At 31.4% G+C, this 19,048-nt stretch overlaps 1 protein-coding gene across 1 annotated transcript in view; it reads left to right on the top strand.

Moving 5' to 3' along the window:
- Positions 1 to 552: 552 nt before the first annotated feature.
- The window catches only part of LOC114333765 (GAS2-like protein pickled eggs), a 579,287-nt gene continuing 560,791 nt past the window's right edge, over positions 553 to 19,048 (top strand). Inside the window, exons 1-2 of the mRNA XM_050647107.1 lie at positions 553 to 681; positions 10,772 to 11,293. The gene's annotated coding sequence lies outside the window, so the exon portion shown is untranslated. The remainder of the gene's footprint in view (positions 682 to 10,771; positions 11,294 to 19,048) is intronic.

A 19,048-nucleotide genomic window follows, 5' to 3' on the forward strand; every position in this document is an offset into this window, starting at 1 on the left:
AACGCATACCTAAGCATGTCCACTCTCGTATAATTATAAAATCGGTTGCAGATAACGGATTCTTCGAAAATCTCTCGAAAATAGCGCGCTCAGCAAAAGTATATTAATTTGCCGAAAATATAAATGTATTATGTTCAAACGCCGATTGCTGACCACGAAAAAAAATACCCTTTGCTTATTAATTATTAGTCTATTAGTCATATAGTCATTAGTGTATTTTGTGTATCGATGCAAGTAACGAAGTAACATCTCTAATACTGATTCGTACAGATCTTAGTTTGTAAATTGTTAGAGTGATTAATATTATTTTGAGTTTATTCTTCTTTTTTATATTAATATAGTTTGTGATTTACGAAGAGTTATAAAATGTCAAATAAACGAAAAGAAGCTTCTACCGAGAACTTGAAAAGAAAAAATTTAAATGTCGCAATATAGCTGATTATTTTGTTAAAAATCGACGTAATTTGGGTGATAGTGATAATATTAATAGTAATGAAGATAATAAATATGTACAAGGTATATCTTATCAGATAGATCATACTATGATACCTACTGATCTTGGAGCAAATTTAAGTTCTGAGAGCATTCAAAACAAGTGATGCGATTTTTCAGTGTGTCCGATACAAATCAACGATGATGCAGTAAATACCAATTCTACTTTCGAGAGTTTTATGGAAAAAGGTATGTCTTATATATGCATGAAATGTATGTCTTATATATTATATAAGTTTATTCTATATCACGTTTGACAGACGTGAGTATTTATGCACGAGTACGATAGATAGTCATTTATGTCGCGGGATGCAATCATCCACATATAAAATTATGGTAATGAATTAAATTTTAAACTTCATATGGGAAAGTACATCATGTGACCCCTCATTTAAAAGCTTTTGAGATAGTGATTACAAAAATGTATAGGTAATGCTTGTGCAAAATCTCGGTCCAGTGCTTTTTAAATGCATTCATTTTTTTATAATCTTGAGAAAACTAACAAGTAATTTTTAAAAATTTAAACACAAAATGCAAGATTACATTATTACCGAGGGACGAAAGTCCCTGAAAACTTCTATAATGTTTATTTTAATAAGTTACAGGGGTGAAAAGAAGAGAAAATTGAGTATGATTTTTAATTTCAAATACCTATATCATTCACAAGAAACCTTTTGTTTATTCTAATGGACTTTCGGCCCTCGGTAATAGTGTAATAGGTATTTTATTCTGCGTTTCAATTTTTCAAAAATTGTCGTATTAGCTTTCTCAGGATTCGAACAAAATGAATGTGTTTAAACAGCATTTGACCAAAATTTTGCGCATGTAGGTATTATACATTTTTGTAATCAGTATTTCAAACGCTTTTAAATGAGGTGTCACATTTTGTGAATTTGTTTGCATTGAAAAAAGTAAAGTAGTTATTTTGATTTTTTGAAAATTACATTCGTTTAATTCATTAGCACATTTCCGAAACTACTTTAAGTTGTTAACTTATAAAGTCTCATTTTGTAGGTTTTTTTTAATTTTAATGATAATTCACTACATATTATAATATTTATTTTTCTTTCATCAACTTTATGTATTATGTATATGGTGTCCCAACCCAAAAGTAGCGGAACCGTTGAATATTTCACGAAATGACCATCGAATCGAAAAAATGAAAAATATGTGTTCAATAATTTTTAAAAATCTATCAAATGATACCAAACACGACCCCCACTCGACCCCCTGAAAGTGGGATGGGGGTAACTTTAAAATATTAAATGGAGACCCTCAGTTTTAATTGCAGATTTGGATTCCTTACGTAAAAGTAAGTAACTTTTATTCGAGACTTTTTCGAATTCTGGATAGATGGCGCTATAATCGGAAAACCATTAATCGTGATACCATAGGTAATTTATAGAAATTATTTAATACCTCTAAAAACACTCTCAAATGAAAAATCAAAAAACACAAGTTTAATATTTTTCAAAATCCTATCGAATACCACCAAACACGACAGGATGTCATTCGGTAGGTTTTTGAAAAATATTAAACACGTGATGTTTAGTTTTTCATCTGGAAGTGTATTGCTCGAGAAAGTCTATTTCTATATTATTCTATTTCTATATTATTCTATTTCTATATTCTATATATTATAGCGCCATCTATCCAGAATTTGAAGAAATGTCACGAATAAAAGTTGCTTACTTTTACGTAAGAAGTTAAAATCTGCAATAAAAACTGGGGTTTTCCATTTACGATTTTAAATTGAGCCCCTACCCCACCTCCAGAGGGTGGAGTGGCCGTATTTGGTGTCATTCGACAGATTTTTAAAAATTACTGAAAAGGTATTTTTCAGTTCTTCGATCCGATGTTCATTTCGCCAAATTTTCGACCGTTCCGCTATTTTTTGACACCCTGTATATACATATAGTTTAGCTTTCCAGGGCTCCAGGCCTAGAAGGCCCATGGCTTGGTTTACTATTCTTTTCCATTCTTTCCTCCTTGCTGCTTTATTTTTCCAATTTGTAATTTTAAGTTCTTCTGTCTCTTTATCTCTTTAACACCTATGTCTTTAACACATAAAAAATATGAAAAAAAAAAATTTAAGAAACGGTTTTCTTTAGTTACGAGTGGCCAAAATTAAAAGTATTATAAAAAAATCAACTAAAAATCAAAAAAAAAAATGGAAAAAATCTAACACATTCGTTAAAGAAAAGCGTGGGGCGAAAACCGTTTATTCGATCAAGACGCGCCATACTTTTCTTTGACGAATGTGTAAGTTTTTTTCATTTTTTTTTATTTTTTGGTTTTTTTTAGTTGATTTTTTTATAATACTTTTAATTTTGGTCAATCGTAACTAAAGAAAAGTGTTGCTTAAAATTTTTTTTTCATATTTTTTTATTCAATTTTTTATTCATTATCAATATGTTATTACAAATTAAGTATTTAGATAAAATGAAATGATTTCATTTTTGTATGAAAAATGAAAAAATTTAAGTATACTTTTGTATTATCTACATTTTTACGCCTACATGATTATTTTTATTATAATTATTATTATCCAGATTTAGCCATACTGTTCACACTCCCTCTAAGAGGAAAATTTACTCATCCCGATACCTGCGGTAACAAAAAGATTGAGCTCTGGTGTGACTTTTTCCGTGTTATCGAGACCTAGGTGACGTGGTATGATGGCTGGAGTATCTCCCAACAATTTTCAAACACATCTGGCAGTCGAGTCGAGAGTAATATGTACAGCTTTCTGCATGGTCTTATAAAGATATTCATTTAGAGACTCATCTTTTTTATGTTTTCGAGGAGGTTCTTCGGAATGACTCCAGTAGTAGACATAATAATCGGTATTGTTAGGGTATTTTGCATTCTCCATTGTCTTCGTATTCTTAAAGCCAAATTATTATTATTGTTATTGTTATTACAGTAAAACCTGTCAGTAACGGCCACTACAGATGAAAGAACCATTGGCCGATATAGAAAGGTGACCGGTATTTCCAGTTTTTGTAGTCTACGTATAATTGGTTTGGGGAATTTTTAAACTGACCGCTTATAGGTGGCCGATTTTGGCAGGTGGCCGGTAACACAGGTTTTACTGTATATAGAAATTTAGGCAATCGGCCCCCCCTCTTAATGATGCTGGATCCGCCACTGCATCTATATTGATTTCTTCTCTGTACAAAAACAACAGAAATAAATAAGACAAAAAGAAAAAACGTGTTGTCACTTAATAATAGGTATGTTAAATAAACGTATTGATTAGTCTGATGGAAGTAGAACTTAAAACTGTTATATGGAGCTAATCTGGATCGGTATAAATTAAATGAGAAAGAAAAAAAATCTAATAAACAGTTTCTTTAAGAGCAGGAAGAGAAAGATTATGGAATATTAGAAAATGAAAACGGCGCGGCAGAATAATCATCGATAAAGAAGTAAAAAGAGGAAACGCGATAACGATATCTGGAACAATTGTTTTATCTGATAAGAAACGAAGAACAGCCAGAAATTGCTATCAAAATAAAAAATATAGTAAAGCAGTGTGGATTGTTTCTGTGTTTGAAAAAGGTTATGGGTTTTTACGAGCTTGTCCGGACGGGTCAGTAAGTGACAATAATATTGTGGAAGTTAAGTGACTGTATTCATCCCGAGAATATACATCTCTAGAGGCAGCCGAATCCATAAAAACAAGTAGCTTGTTAAGTGAATGTCCCTAAAGAAAACAATAACTTCTTCTTTAGCCTGGTTGCATCCACTCCTGGACAAAGGCCTCCCATGAGTTCGCCACTTTTCTCTGTTTTGTGCTATTTGGTACCAGTTTCTCCCCACTTTTGCTTTGAAGTCACCTAGCCATCGTCTTTGTGGTCTTCCTCTGCTACGACTATGCTCGCGTGGTCTCCAATGTAAAATGTTTCTCGTCCACCTTTCGTTGTTTTGCCGTGGCACGTGTCCTGTCCTATCCAGCTCCATTTCATTTGCGCAATTCTTCCAATAACATATTCCACCTTCGTCCTGTTTCGTACGTCCCATTTCGAATATGTTCTCTCAGAGATACTCCTAAGATAGCTCGTTCGATGACCCTCTGTGTTGTTCTTAATATATTGGCTGATAACCCTGTAAGTGTCACGGTCTCCACTCCATAAGTCATAACTGGTAGAATACAACTGTTGAGTACCCTTTTTTCTAGATTTATTGGTATCTTTTTGTTTTTCAACACATCACTGAGTCTTGCAACTGCTGCCCAATTAATTCAGATTCTTATAGCTATCTCGTCCGTTTGATTCTGATGGCCTAGTTTGATCATGTGACTCTTCGACACTTTCGATCTCACTTCCAACTAAGTCGATTCTGATATTTTGATTTGTCATCACTTTTGTTTTATTTAAATTCATTTTTAAACCGCCTTTCTCAGATTCATGTTTAAGCATCTTTAGTATGTAGATTGGGTCTTCTGTATTGTTGCTTATGAGCACTATGTCATCGGCAAATCTTAGATGACTTCCTTGCGTTATTCATTCCGTTTAATACGGTCCAGAGTTCTATGGAATCGAATGCCCCATTGTACAGAAAGAATAACAATACAAATGAAATATTAACGGTAGGCGGCCAGCAGTCAGAGAGAGTAAAAAATATATTTGCTGGGAACGATAATCACAGAAAATAACGATTATACTCCAGAAATAAGTGAGAGAATTGAAAAAGCACGTGCCAACTTCGTGAAAATGAAAAAGATTTTATGCAGCAAAGATCTGATATTGGCCCTCAGAATAATTAAATGTTATGTACACAGTGTGCTTTACTAAGGAGCTGAATCATGGACATTAAATCGAAATGCAATAAATCGACGAGCAAGACAGAGAAGAACTAGTTTTGGTGTTAGTGAAATAGTTTTGAGTATTTTTTTCTGTTAACAACCATTTTTAATATCTTTATTATAACCTTTTTGGACCTTATTCTGCGGTATCTCATGAAACTGATTACGCAAAAAGATCTCATGGGAATATTTTTCCTAAGAAACACGATGTTTTCGCCTTGCATATTTTGCCGAATTTAAAATCAAAATCCTGTTCTTTTCTTCTATTCTTTTTCTATCATACATTGAATTTATTCTCTCAGATATTTTTAGTTCTTAACACGTTGATGAACAGAACGTCTATAGACGACATTTTTAAAATAACGAGTTATGACAAAAAATCGGTAGATTTTTGTAGATTTTTTGTCACATTACATCTACAGATGCATATGAAATATAATACGACATCCATGGTCGTCGTCCACATGTTTACAAAAAACATATTGTTTCCATAAAACAAATTTAGCAATTTCGCTATTACACTGGCGGACAAAAAATTTAGGTCACTAGATGAATTATTTGATGCCTTGGATTTCCTAAACCTGTTGTCCGATTTGAATGATTTTTTTAGTATGGTATAGCTTTATTATTTAAGAATCTTAATGTGTTAATATTGTTGCTAGACAGGTAAATGTCATTTTATACCGGTTGTAACAATCATACTGTGTTTTTCCTTAAAGTTCGGAACACTCTGTGGAATATTATAGTATAGATAAAATATTAAGATTAGAACTCAATTGTAGCCTTAGGCTTTCTTAACATTTTCTTTGTTGATTCATTTGCTTATGTTGGATAATAAAAAAGTTAGGTACTTTAACAACTAGCCATGTTCTTCATCAATACAGGGTGTTTCTAAATAAGGGCGACAAACTTTAAGGGGTAATTCTACATGAAAAATAATGACAATTTGCTTTATAAACATATGTCCACAAATGCTGAATTTCCGTGATACGGGATGTTGAATTTTTTCTTACCAATTGACGGTTTATTTCTTGCTCTAAAACCGATTGAGATATGCAACTGAAATTTGGTAGGTTTTAAGAGGTAGTTATTGCGCATTGTTTGACATACCATTAAGAATTTTATATTCACCATTGGCGTGCATACGGGTATAAATATTTTAGATACATCCCGTATGCACGCCAATGGCGAATATAAAATTATTAATTGTATGCCAAACAATGCGCAATAACTACCTCTTAAAACCTACCAAATTTCAGTTGCACATCTCAATCGGTTTTAGAGCAACAAATAAACCGTCAGTTGGTAAGAAAAAATTCAACACCCCGTATCACGGAAATTAACCATTTGTGGACAATGTTTATAAAGCAAACGGTCATTATTTTTCATGTAGAATTACCCCTTAAAGTTTGTCGCCCTTATTTAGAAACACCCTGTATTGATGAAGAACATGGCTAGTTGTTAAAATACCTAACTTTTTTATTATCCAACATAAGCAAATGAATAAAAAAAGAAAGTGTTAAGAAAGCCTAAGGCTACAATTGAGTTCTAATTTCAATATTTGAGGCGTCCAGAGCAACAGTGGCCTAACCCACATCCCACAATTTTACCAAAATGCTTTTAATACAATAAAGTTATGCATTACTTCAGTGTTTTCAGATGCAGAGTGGCTTAAGCAACCATTGCTTGAACTAGTCTGCATCTGAAAACACTTAAATAAAGAATAACTTTAATGTAATAATATCGTTTTGGTAAAATTGTGGGATGTGGGTTAGGCCACTGTTGCTCTGAGCGCCTCATTTTATTTATGCTATAATATTCCACAGAGTCTTCCGAACTTTAAGGAAAAACACAGTATGATTGTTACACCCGGTATAAAATGACATTTACCTGTCTAGCAACAATATTAACACATTAAGATTCTTAAATAATAAAGCTATAACATACTAAAAAATCATTCAAATCGGACAACAGGTTTAGGAAATCCGAGGCATCAAATAATTCATCTAGTGACCTAAATTTTTTGCGCGCCAGTGTATATTTATTCTACTTTGCAAAATTCATATAGTGTCACAACACTTGCTTATACATTTGACGCACAGTCCGTCAACGTGTTAAAACGTTTATGTATAAACAAAATTTGTGCTAATACATTTTTTACAAGATTGCAAGTGGTCATAAAATTTTATTACCATTTTTCAGTGTGAGATAAGAGATGACTAACAACTGGAATATTTAGTTACCGAGAAACATAATATGCAATTAGTCTATGATGTGAGGCCGCTCTCGTCTGAAAAAAAATTCTGATTTGGTTTCTTTGCGGATTCCTATTCAAAAATGTCCCCTTTAAATAAATCAGAAGGGTGCCGGCGAAATTTTTGGGCAGAAATTGTCTAAACAATGTTTCTAAACAAATTACAAGATTGGTAATTGGTATTTAGTGTAACTCAATCTGAATCTTGCGGGTAACGCAATCTGAAGTTGGCTGCGGGGGGAAACTATGGAGTACGGTTCGGAAGCTTGGGAGTAGTTGCAACTGTGAGTTACTCGAAACCCAGCATAGATCGAGGTTGCGCCTTTGCGCCATATCCTATAAAAGAAAGTAGTTTTATCTTTTAGACTATGAATAAGGTGAATATTGATTTCTTCAGCCAACTCCAGGAGTTTCCCCCATTTACATATGGTGACTGCTTAAGTCCTGTAAACTGTAGGGTGGTTGTTGGTTTTCCATAATTTTGTCGTGCGATATGATTGGCGTATGTAATTGGTACATTGTAAATAATTAAATAAATAAATAAATTGTTTAAAAAACTATAGTAATAATAATATACAAAATTTAAAGAGAAGTAGTCCCGGTTGTGTGGTAGCTCCCGCATGAAAAATGCTTCCCATTCAGTTTCTCTGGAATTCCTGCTCAAAAATGTCTCCTTTAAACATTATGAGAAGGGTGCCGGACGGCATTTTTGGCCAGGAATTGTTTAAATAACTTTTTTCTACAACCGTGTTAAAAATGCAATTTTTAGCACTCCATACGAGCGTTAAAAATGCTACTTTAAGGCACTAGTGCTTTAAAAATTTTAAGGCACTGCAGTTAAAAGTGAAATGTCAAATTGTGAAACGTCAAAATATTTATATTTCATATTTCATTTATTAACATTAATATTAATAGTACAACTTGCTCAATTTGAAAAAGGTAGTTTAAAAGGTTTTTTAAAATTTAACTTAAACTGTATTATTGCATTTTTAACACGTTTGTAGAAAAAACTATTAAAATTTGTTAGAATATACGTAGATGTTATTATATATGCTCTGAGCTTCGCTGGTGTCGATCCTAGCGGATTACTATTCAACTTTCACCGGTAATTTTTAAATTTATTATTTAATTGTTATCGCTTAATATTTACAACGCTAAAAAGTAATTAAATTGTAATAGATTTTTTTAAGATTTTGCTAATCATTTTGACGTTCTGTTGATGAAATATTAATTTCTTACTTCGGATACTTTCACAATTATCGTGTAGATGGCGCTAAGATTAATAGAATAATTTATAATTAAATATTAAGGAACATTAAAAAACTTAAATTCAGTATTTAAAATATAAGTATATTTAAGGTAAAAATATATACCACAGCTTTGACCAACTAATATTTTTTATAATTAATGTTTTTAATTTTAATTTTAAATTAATCACTTTGACATTTTATGTCAAATTTCCGGTAAACGTTTACAGACTTGTCACTACTGGCGTTCGGGAATGTGTAAATATCCCCTCTACGTACGGGCTCACAGCGTATAGTTGTTATGTTATGATTTACGTATTGACAGTATAGACGGTTTTGATGTAATGTCAAGAAAAATATAAAAATGGAATGTCAGTCAAGTTCAAGTAAAAGTTTTTGTAGGTATTGTCATTGTCCTGTAAATGAGAATGAATAAATTATAATTGTTGATATATAAGACGTTTGTAGAAAAAATATTGTATGATATACGTGTTAAAAAGTACATTTTTAAGGCACTCATGTGAATTGCAGAATTCGCTTCGCTGATTCTGCAAACTTTCACATGCCTGCCTTAAACGTGTACTTTTAAACTTTTAACACTTATATCATAAATAACTATTAAATTTTATTTTTAACGCGCATAATTAACAAGTAAAAAACAACGATTTATTTTTGAAATAAGCCCCGGTTACCCAGCAAAATCTTAAAATTAAATGTTTAAGCTTCGATTTTAGGCACTTATCAACTACAAAAATAATAATAATTATCAGTTTTCAAGCCTCTAACTCGAATATGCGTATGTTCGCATTTTTCAGATTTTAAATCGCTTATAACTCAAAAACTGTAAACTTGTCAGAAAAATGAAAACAAACTTTTTTTATTTTCCCGTGCAAAATAGAAGATTGTTGAAATATAACCTGCCGCAGCATTAAAATTGGATGGACGCATAATAACATCAACGAATTGAACGAATATAATATAGCTCATAGAGGAAGCTTTTATATAAAACAGATGGTCACGTTTATAAGGAGGCTTGTTGACGAGGGATGTTACGGCCGCAGAGCGGGCGGTGGTGAGATGACGGTGACTACGGACGTTGTCAGATCTATGCACCTCCATAGCACCTACTCAGTTGGAACGCAAAATCCTATGCTAAAACGTTACAGGGCCGTAAACTTCTACTCACTATATATTCTTTGATACATTTTAAAAAGAACGGTCTAAATTTAAGATAGAACCGACTACTCTTCATAATTTTGAAAAAAAAAATGTTTAAACTTTAATTCAAGCACTTGGCTATTTCAGATATATTAATATACATAAAACTAAGTTTTTAAACTTCGAAAATACGTATTATCGCATTTTTCAGATTTTAAATCGCCCTTAACTCGAAATCTATCAACTTTTGAGAAAAATGACAACATACCTTTCTTGTTAGAATGGCCCAAAAAACCTAAAAAAATATTTTCCCGAGCAAAAAGGATGATCTTTTGAATTTCTTAAAAAAAATTTTTAAACAATTTCTGGCCAAAAATTTCGCCCTGCGCACTTCATATTTCCTTAAAGAGAACATTTCTGAATAGGAATCCGCAGAGAAACCGAACCATAATTTTTTTTAGACGAGAGCGGCATCACATCATGGACTAAATGTTTCTTGCTAACATTACATTGTTATTAGGCCTTGATAAAATTACTGTCTAAACAATTTGGCAACAAGGCCAATTGAGCCAATGGGTGTAAGGACAGAATATTGTTCAGGTTTCTACATTATTACAGAGTCATCATGTAGAAATCTACAATTAAGTTGAAAATGTTACCACAGTAACATGCTACAGTACAGCCATCTCTAGGATCAGAAACAAATTAATTAAGGGTTCATATCAACCTTAACTGTTGACAAGCGATTTATATTTTTATTCCACATCTTATTATCTTTTAAATAAAAAATTGCAAATAAATTTTTTGCAGTTCCAAAATAACAGTCGCTGTAACAGTGTCCCATTTCGATGCCACCCTCAAGCTACACCTAAGGGTAACTCCGACCGACGTGGAAGTGGAACAGTGACAGAAGAACGTCGCGGCGATCATGCTGCAGCGATCTGGAAAGAAAGTGAAACTGAAACAACAATAATTCCGAAACTGAAAAGAAAATGAAGATAACCTGAAGGTGATTCCATCGAGCACCGATCATCTAGTCGCCGGAGAATTATCTCTCGAACGAAAACAATAGGCAAATAAATGGCTAGCGTAGCCTACTACGGTTATTAAGCGAGGTTACTTGATGAATTAGGAAACATAAAGTAACAGACTGTCGCAACGCGAGGTTGTTTTGCTGTCAAACGCGCGACACGCGTGTATGTATCGAGACGGTTTTTTCTCTGACGAATCCGCGGCCTCAGAAGTGGTTTTTTAGTTATTTTGGTTCTGTGTATGTGGTTATTCTTTTGAAAAAGTGATTTTTCAATCCTATAAAACAGTGTCATTGAGTTGGTGAGTAGAATATTCTCGGGTTCATTCATGTTTTACTAACAAATAAAATATTAAATAATATTTACTATAAACATGATCTTTGATACATCATTTACTATAAACATGATCTTTGATATTATGCAGTTGCTGTTATGCAAATTTGGTCGTGTTTTAATTTAAAGAATTAATATAAAAATCTGCAAATACTACACTACAATAATGACAAAAATTAGAATATAAAAATATAATAAAATTAATAAATTTGCATATTTTTTTTATTTCTTTATGTGTATGTGGTTATTGTTTTAAGGAAGTGATTTTTCAATCCTATAAAACAGTGTCATGGAGTTAGTGAGTAATATTTTCGGGATTATTAAAAACAGTCAATATAAACATTTTATAAATAAAGTATTAAATAATAATAAAGTATTAAAAACATGAAGTGTGTTATAGTTCCTGTTTGGTAATATGCAAATCTAATCTTGTTTTAATTTAAAAAATAATATTTATAAGAATCCACAAATAGGTAATAACAACAATGACAAAAATAGAAAGTACAATAAATGCATATTTTTATTTCTGTATTTGTATGTGGTTATTATTTTCAAAAAGTGATTTTTCCAATCCAATAAAACAGTGTTATTGAGTTGGTGAATAGTATTTTCGAGCATATTCATGTTTTTACCAATAATCAATATCAACATTTTTTAAATAAAATAAAATTAATATTAAATAATAATATGAATGATGAACTTTGATATACCTGGTTGCTGTTATGCAAATTTGGTCTTGTTTTAATTTAAAGAATAATAAACAATCCGCAAACACTACAATGACAAAAATTATAATGGCATTAATATTATACAATGCCTATCTTATGCATACTTTTTCTATTTTTGTATTCTATACTAATAGTTTGCATTGATGTCTTTTGGATTTATCTATTGATATTTTTTTTTTGGCCCTGTTCTTAATACATACTTACGCGAGTATAAAAAAAAGAATGTGTGTACTTTGTACGCACGTAAGAAGTTATACTTCTATTATATGATTTCAACGAAATCAATATACTTTAAACAGTTTCTCTACTACTTTCCAAAAATTTTTATTAAAACAATACCAAAAATTAAAAAAATAAAAGAATAAAACACACACAAACACATTAAAAAATGCCACAAATGATTTGTGAACAATAATTGTTGCCAAAAATTTTAATTAAATACGTATTTTCTGAAAAAAATTATATAATATTATATAATAATGTACTTACAATCATAAAATCTATAAAAAAAAAAAATGATATAACTTGCATTGGGCTTGAACGTACTTCCCGTGTATCCCGCCGTACGAGAGTCGAAGCGATTTCAAACTGCACCACCTTCGCGTATACGTCATGTGGAAATATACACAAAACTGAACAACTTTTTGACATTTTGTTTAAGTATATGAATTTTTATTAGTTTGATTTTTGTCGAATTAAAATACAACAATATATACATAGAGTAAAAAAACGATACATTAGATGAAAATTTGTAGAAAGTTTGTTCGTAATCAGATTATATAAATTAAAGCATTGCCTACTAGGGGTATAGCATAGCAAGTACGGGCGGATGCAATTTCGGCCGGAAAAAGGGCAGGTACTCCGCACCAACAGTGTACAGTTTGGCTAAACATCTTCTCTACATCAGCGGCGTAGGATTAGGTATTTCCAAATAAATACACAATTAATATTTTACAGAAACTATTAAGCGTAATTACCAATATTTTAATCTCATCGTAAACATCAACCCCTCGGCCGAAATTACCCCTGTCATAAATGGTACCCCCTGATTTATGCAGGTAGGCCAAGGGATTACCGGCCGAAATTACGCCCGCCGGCAAGTACTAGGTAAGTACATTATTTTTCTACATTTTCCAAATAGGTATGAAGACAATGAAGATAATTTTTTATTGGAATACAACTGAAACATTTAGAATTACGTACCTGTGGCTTTTTAAAACTATTTAAAAAGTCACTATAATTATAAATTTGATATTATTTCTGTCCTCACAACAATAAAAACTAATATATTATACAACATTTTTGTTTACCGATAACCTCCATATTGAACAATTATTGACAAATCATTTCAACACCCAATCAGAGCCCGTATAAAGACTAATACCAAACTGTCGGTGTGCGCATGCGCGCAGATCAATATAAATTCACCTTCAATCTCAATCGCGCCTAAAGAAGTATAATTTCAAAAATAGTTTTGTTTGTTTTTTCGGAACATTTTTGTCAGTAATTTATTAGTGGTTGTTTTGATTTTGTTCATGTCATTATTGTTGTGATAGGTACAGTGAGTTTTTAAGATTAGAAAACAATAGCACTGAGTTGGTGAACTCTAATTTGGGTTTTGTTTATATTATTTTCTATTGCGAAAATATTTTAGGTACCTATGGTCCTTTTCATGGGCATTTTTCAGTGCGTCATAAATGATAGAAAAAAGATAAGTCCGTGATAATACACATTTATGACATTTATTCTAACATGACAATTTGGCATAAAAACAAATCAATTGTGTTGCAATCAATTGCATTTATAAAATGGTATTTTCTTTGATTTGTATAGTCGTATAAATTGTACAGATTATATTCGTAGATATAATTCGTAAATATTTTTTTTTCGATTATAGCGCTATCTATCGACAACTACAATAAATGTTATAAATGTCTGTAATCACGGACGCGCCTTTTTTCTGTCACATACAATTTAATGCATTAGAAAGAAATCGAAAAACTATGACGCACTGAAAGATGCCTATGAGAAAAAGAATACCTAGGTATAAATGAAAAAAATTTTGAAAAATATTTTTTTGTAAAAGTTAAAGAGTGGCCGCTTTTTAATTTTTTTACCCTTGTAAGCGAAGACTACTATAATCATGTATAAATATTATAAAAATACTTTCATTTCAGTTATACTCCGTCTGAAAATTATTGATAGCACAGTTATTTTGCATTTTATATTGTGCTGCATTGTGCAAACATTTATGTCTATGCTGGTCTTCTTTTTTTCTTTCTTATTTATTTGCTTTTCAGACTCTCTTTTAACTCTCAATTTACTTATTTTGAAATAATTTTCACGATTTCTTAAACCCTGAATATTTCCTTAGTAGTGTAAATAAAGAACAGTTAAATAGATCTCTCTTTCTTTATTCCATTTCTTAAACACTTCCCGTTTTAGATACACTTTGCATTATACTTTTTGAAATTATTCTTAGTATGAGCTCAAGCCAATACATAAGTACATGTAAACAATATTTTGTTTTCTTTTAGATTGAACTTAAAATTAAATAATGTAACACTGTGATCAACAATACTGCCGTCCTGAGGAAGAAGACAGTATCTCCAATTTTTACAATTTTCAAGTTTGCTTTTTTATATGGGTTCTTATACAATAATTATTAATATACATAAGAAAGTTAGAAAGCAGTAAGCCTTCATTCCTGGGTCTGGTAGACTATTAAAATTGCAGTAACTCAACTTGCTGTTAGGCATTACTTAGTTAAAAGGCAGTAAGTATCTTATACAAGCCTAAAAGGAAGTATCTCCTACAGAAAAAAATGGAGATACTGCTTTTTAATCTAGCAACTGCTTGACTGTTTTTAAGCAAGGTTGTAATAACATACCTTGCGTAAAAGCAGCAACCGCCATTTTCATTAAAATTTATAAAAATATCTTATACAAAAATAAACTTATTCAATGATATGAAAGATATGAAAAAGAACTACAACGCAGTTAAACAATTCCAGAATCCATAAATATTTTCATGGTGGCTCAGCCTTGTTTATTAAAATCTGCATTATCTCAAAACACATTTGCGGAGATACTGCCTTCTTTCTTAGGATGGCAGAATATGTGTTGAATAATTTTATTAAGAGTCTTAAAGATCTTTCTTGAAATTATGTCTTGGTCTGTTCGTCTGTCTGTCTGTGCGATAATTCTTGAACGAAAATTTTGAAAACCTTGGACCCTGATACTTGGTAGGCACATGGGTTCTTCTTAGTCCCAAGAAAATCTCTATGGAGTAGGATATAAAAAACACAGTCTGTCACCTAAGACTGGATGAAAAGACATAGAATTTCGAATCGTTAGATGGATGTTTGACAATAGCATTCAAATATTTTAACCAAGAAGAATTCCTTTAATAATCTCTTCTGCTCTTATTTTTTCAATATACTAATTATTTTTTGTTAAATATTTGTTTCTATTACTAGAGTATATATTATGTAGAGGATAATTGATTAATAAAAATACAATAAAAAGTATCTTCTACATAGGTTTTGGGCAAACCATTAAAAGAAATTTAAAACCTCTCTCACAAGACTTTTTTATTTAGTTATTCATGTCGAAACAGACAACTTTTCTAATACGGACAATTTTCGGAAGGGGTGTATTTCGTAAATTTCTAGTAAATGCGTAATAGAGATTTCTAAACTTTGGTACGTCCGACAACTGGAGTACCCTTAAAAATTTGTCGGGCAATATTACGAGTTAATTGTAAATATTTTTATCAAACAATCCTGCAAAAATCAGCTGCGAGGGTATAAATGACTTTATGAAGCGTACGGAGTCATAAAAAAATACTTACAATTTACTGGTAATATTGTACTACAAATTTTTAAGGATACTCGAGTTATCGGACGCACCAAAGTTTATATTTACGAATAGCCCGTCTACCGAAAATTTGCCAAAATAAAAAGTTGTCCAACTCGACATGATTAACTGAATAAAAAAGTCTAAATCTCTAAAGTCTTTTTTAATGGTGGGTCCAAGGACTAATATCTACTTTGTGGTGGTATATGTTTTATTTTATTTAAGGCTCTCATATACATATATTTATATGAACCCATAATAATCAATATATTTTAAGTAGATAAGTGGTGTACTTTACTGTCGCATATATTCTTATAATCATGTGATAGATAAAGAAATACGCAAAAAATTTATAAAATGATTACACATTGTAGTATTGATCGTTGAGGTAAAATCGTTGTTACTGTGCTAGAAAAATTGGGGAGTCATACTCATATTGATAATATCTAAGTATATCTAGTAATTCGATACCTTAGTACCAGTCTTCCATAATAATAATAAGCTAGATGTAGCAGATTTAACCAATAAAACTGGAAACGCAAAAACTTAGTTAACAATTTTATATTTGAAGATTTTTGCGCAGACTCTATAAATATTTCTACAGATGCATCTAAGACGTTGGTTGACACTGGATGTGCCATTTACATGCCTCTTAATAATAGAGAAAAATGTTTAAACTAAGCAATGCGTTTTCTATCTTCAGTGAGTAGCAATTTATGAAGCACTAAAATATTTTAAAGAATCTTACATTTACTCATTCATCCTTTTGTTACAAATATATTATTGGTTTAAAACGATATATTGCCTATTTAGAAGATATTTTTAATAACTTTAGATAAGAATGAAGTTTGGAAATGCATGTTTTTTCTTAACCTAGCAAGAATAAAATTTTTGGTTCAAATCTATATCGTGAATGTAAAAAATAAGGACATTCTAATTACATTTTTTTGCGTGTACAATGGTATATTGTACAACAAGAGAGAAACAAGACATATTTCTCACGAGCGCAGAAGTTTGTTGCGGCGAGTGCCGCAAATCAAGCTAGGGAGAAATATGTCGTTTTCTCACGTGTTGTACACTGCACTTTTTCTTTGGATGCGTTTTTGTCAAGAGTTCAAATTTCAGAATTAAATAATTTAGGTGCTTTTATGTAGATTACATGCCAAAATTGAAATAAAATACATATTATACACATTAGGTATTTAATATTCTTAATATTTACATACTTTTATTTACTTAAAATTATAGTTACCAGTTATATTTGAATAGTTTTGAAAGGTAATTCCTGGTAAGTTTTGATTTGACACATTTTATTTGACAAAAAATTTGTGTTTGTATTGTGCATGTTACCATGGAAACCGCGATCCTACGTTCGTAAGGAACCCGTAAATATTTCTCACTGCAATGGCCGACTTCTCTCACAGCCTGAGAAATTATTCGTTTTGAATGTATGTAAGTAGTGAGAGAAGTTGCACATTGTATAGCATCCATAGAAAAAATACATTTCACATACCTATAATTAAATCGAAGATGGAATGTTTTCATCAACGTCATAAGTGGCATCACAGCTGGTTGTGAGCCATAGTCTTCCCAGAACAATCCTCCAATTCACCCCCCGTCTTTGGCAACTCTTGTCCATGGTCTATCTCCAGTAGATTTTGAATCATAAGTTGTCTTGATATCTATATCTCTGTCTTCGTATGGCTCGTTGTCCAATCGGCTCTCTTCTGTCAAAAACTTTTCTGACTGCTGCTCCTTCCTCTCGTCTGATTACAGACTCTAACCATGTAAGGTATGCTTCCTTCATGCATTTTACAAAGTCAAGTTCCTCTAAACTTCTATACAACTCAAAAGTTGCAATGCTTGCGTCACAAACCTTGATCTTTTGTTGTGTGTAAGTGACCACGTTTATGCTCCATATGTTAGCACTGGTCTTATTAGTGTTTTATAGACGGACTTTAATTGTTCTGGTTAGTTTTGATCTCATCTGTCTTCTCAAACCATAGTAATACTTATTAGCAAGCACTATTCCTTTTTTAATTTCTTCGCTGACTTATAGTCCAGAGAAATAAGGATTTTCTCAGGACACTCAAAGATCCAGGTAGCTGACTACTTTTTTAGTTATTTTAGACCTATAGGAAGAAAACCTACCTGTTTCCTGCCTAGAGTTCGCTTTCGTTTTTTTATTATTGACAATTTAGTGCAAAAAACACGATTTTTTCGATTTTTAGCACCCCAGTGAAACCAATTAGTTGACATAAAATTACAAAATTTGATTTTTTAGATCATTAAAAAAGCTTGAAAATACCGATTTTTGAATGTTAGAAAGTCAATTTGTTGCCTCGCAAATTGCAAAATAAATGAAAATCGATTTTTGTTAATAACTTTTACTAAATTTAACCTAAAATTTTAGGGTTTCACCCAAAATTGGGTATTTTGGTACTTAACACGTTGACGGACAGAACGTCTATAGACGTCTAATTTCGATTGATGTGATGTGACACAAAATACATAATATAGTGTCACAACAGTTGCTTATATATTTGACGCACTGTCCGTCAACGTGTTAATAAACACTCAAAATTTGAGACCAATCCATTAATTATTTTAAAAGTTATTCTATTTGTTTATCCCAGAAACCTTTATTTTGCAATAACAAGACAGAGAATAATGAACATAAGGCAATTTTGAGTATGCCCTATGAAAGTAGAAAAGTGGTACTAGTATCAAAATGTATTAAACAAAGATAAAAAAATTAATTAATATAGCCAAAAATCCTAATGCTAAATTTTTGAAATTTTGTAGTTTATAAACATTTAGAATAACTTTAAAAATATTATCTGTAGAAACAATCTTTTTATATATTATTCGAAAAGCTAGTTTTTTAACACGAATTTTCAAATAAAGAAATTTAGCCTGGGTTCATTTGGGACAAAGTTAGTATGTGTTATTTTTTTAATTCACAGCTAATTTGTTTATAATAATTAAGGAATCTCATTAATGCCATTTTAAAGAATGGGATTTGTATTTTTTGTTAAAAAATTTGCAAAAACATTCTACATACTTTCACAGCACCGTCTACGATTTTTCAAAAATGTAGTTCAAACGGTTACTAGAGGGAACCTACAAATCCGCCGA

This window comes from Diabrotica virgifera, chromosome 3 (assembly GCF_917563875.1).
Source record: "Diabrotica virgifera virgifera chromosome 3, PGI_DIABVI_V3a".
NCBI lineage: Eukaryota > Metazoa > Arthropoda > Insecta > Coleoptera > Chrysomelidae > Diabrotica > Diabrotica virgifera.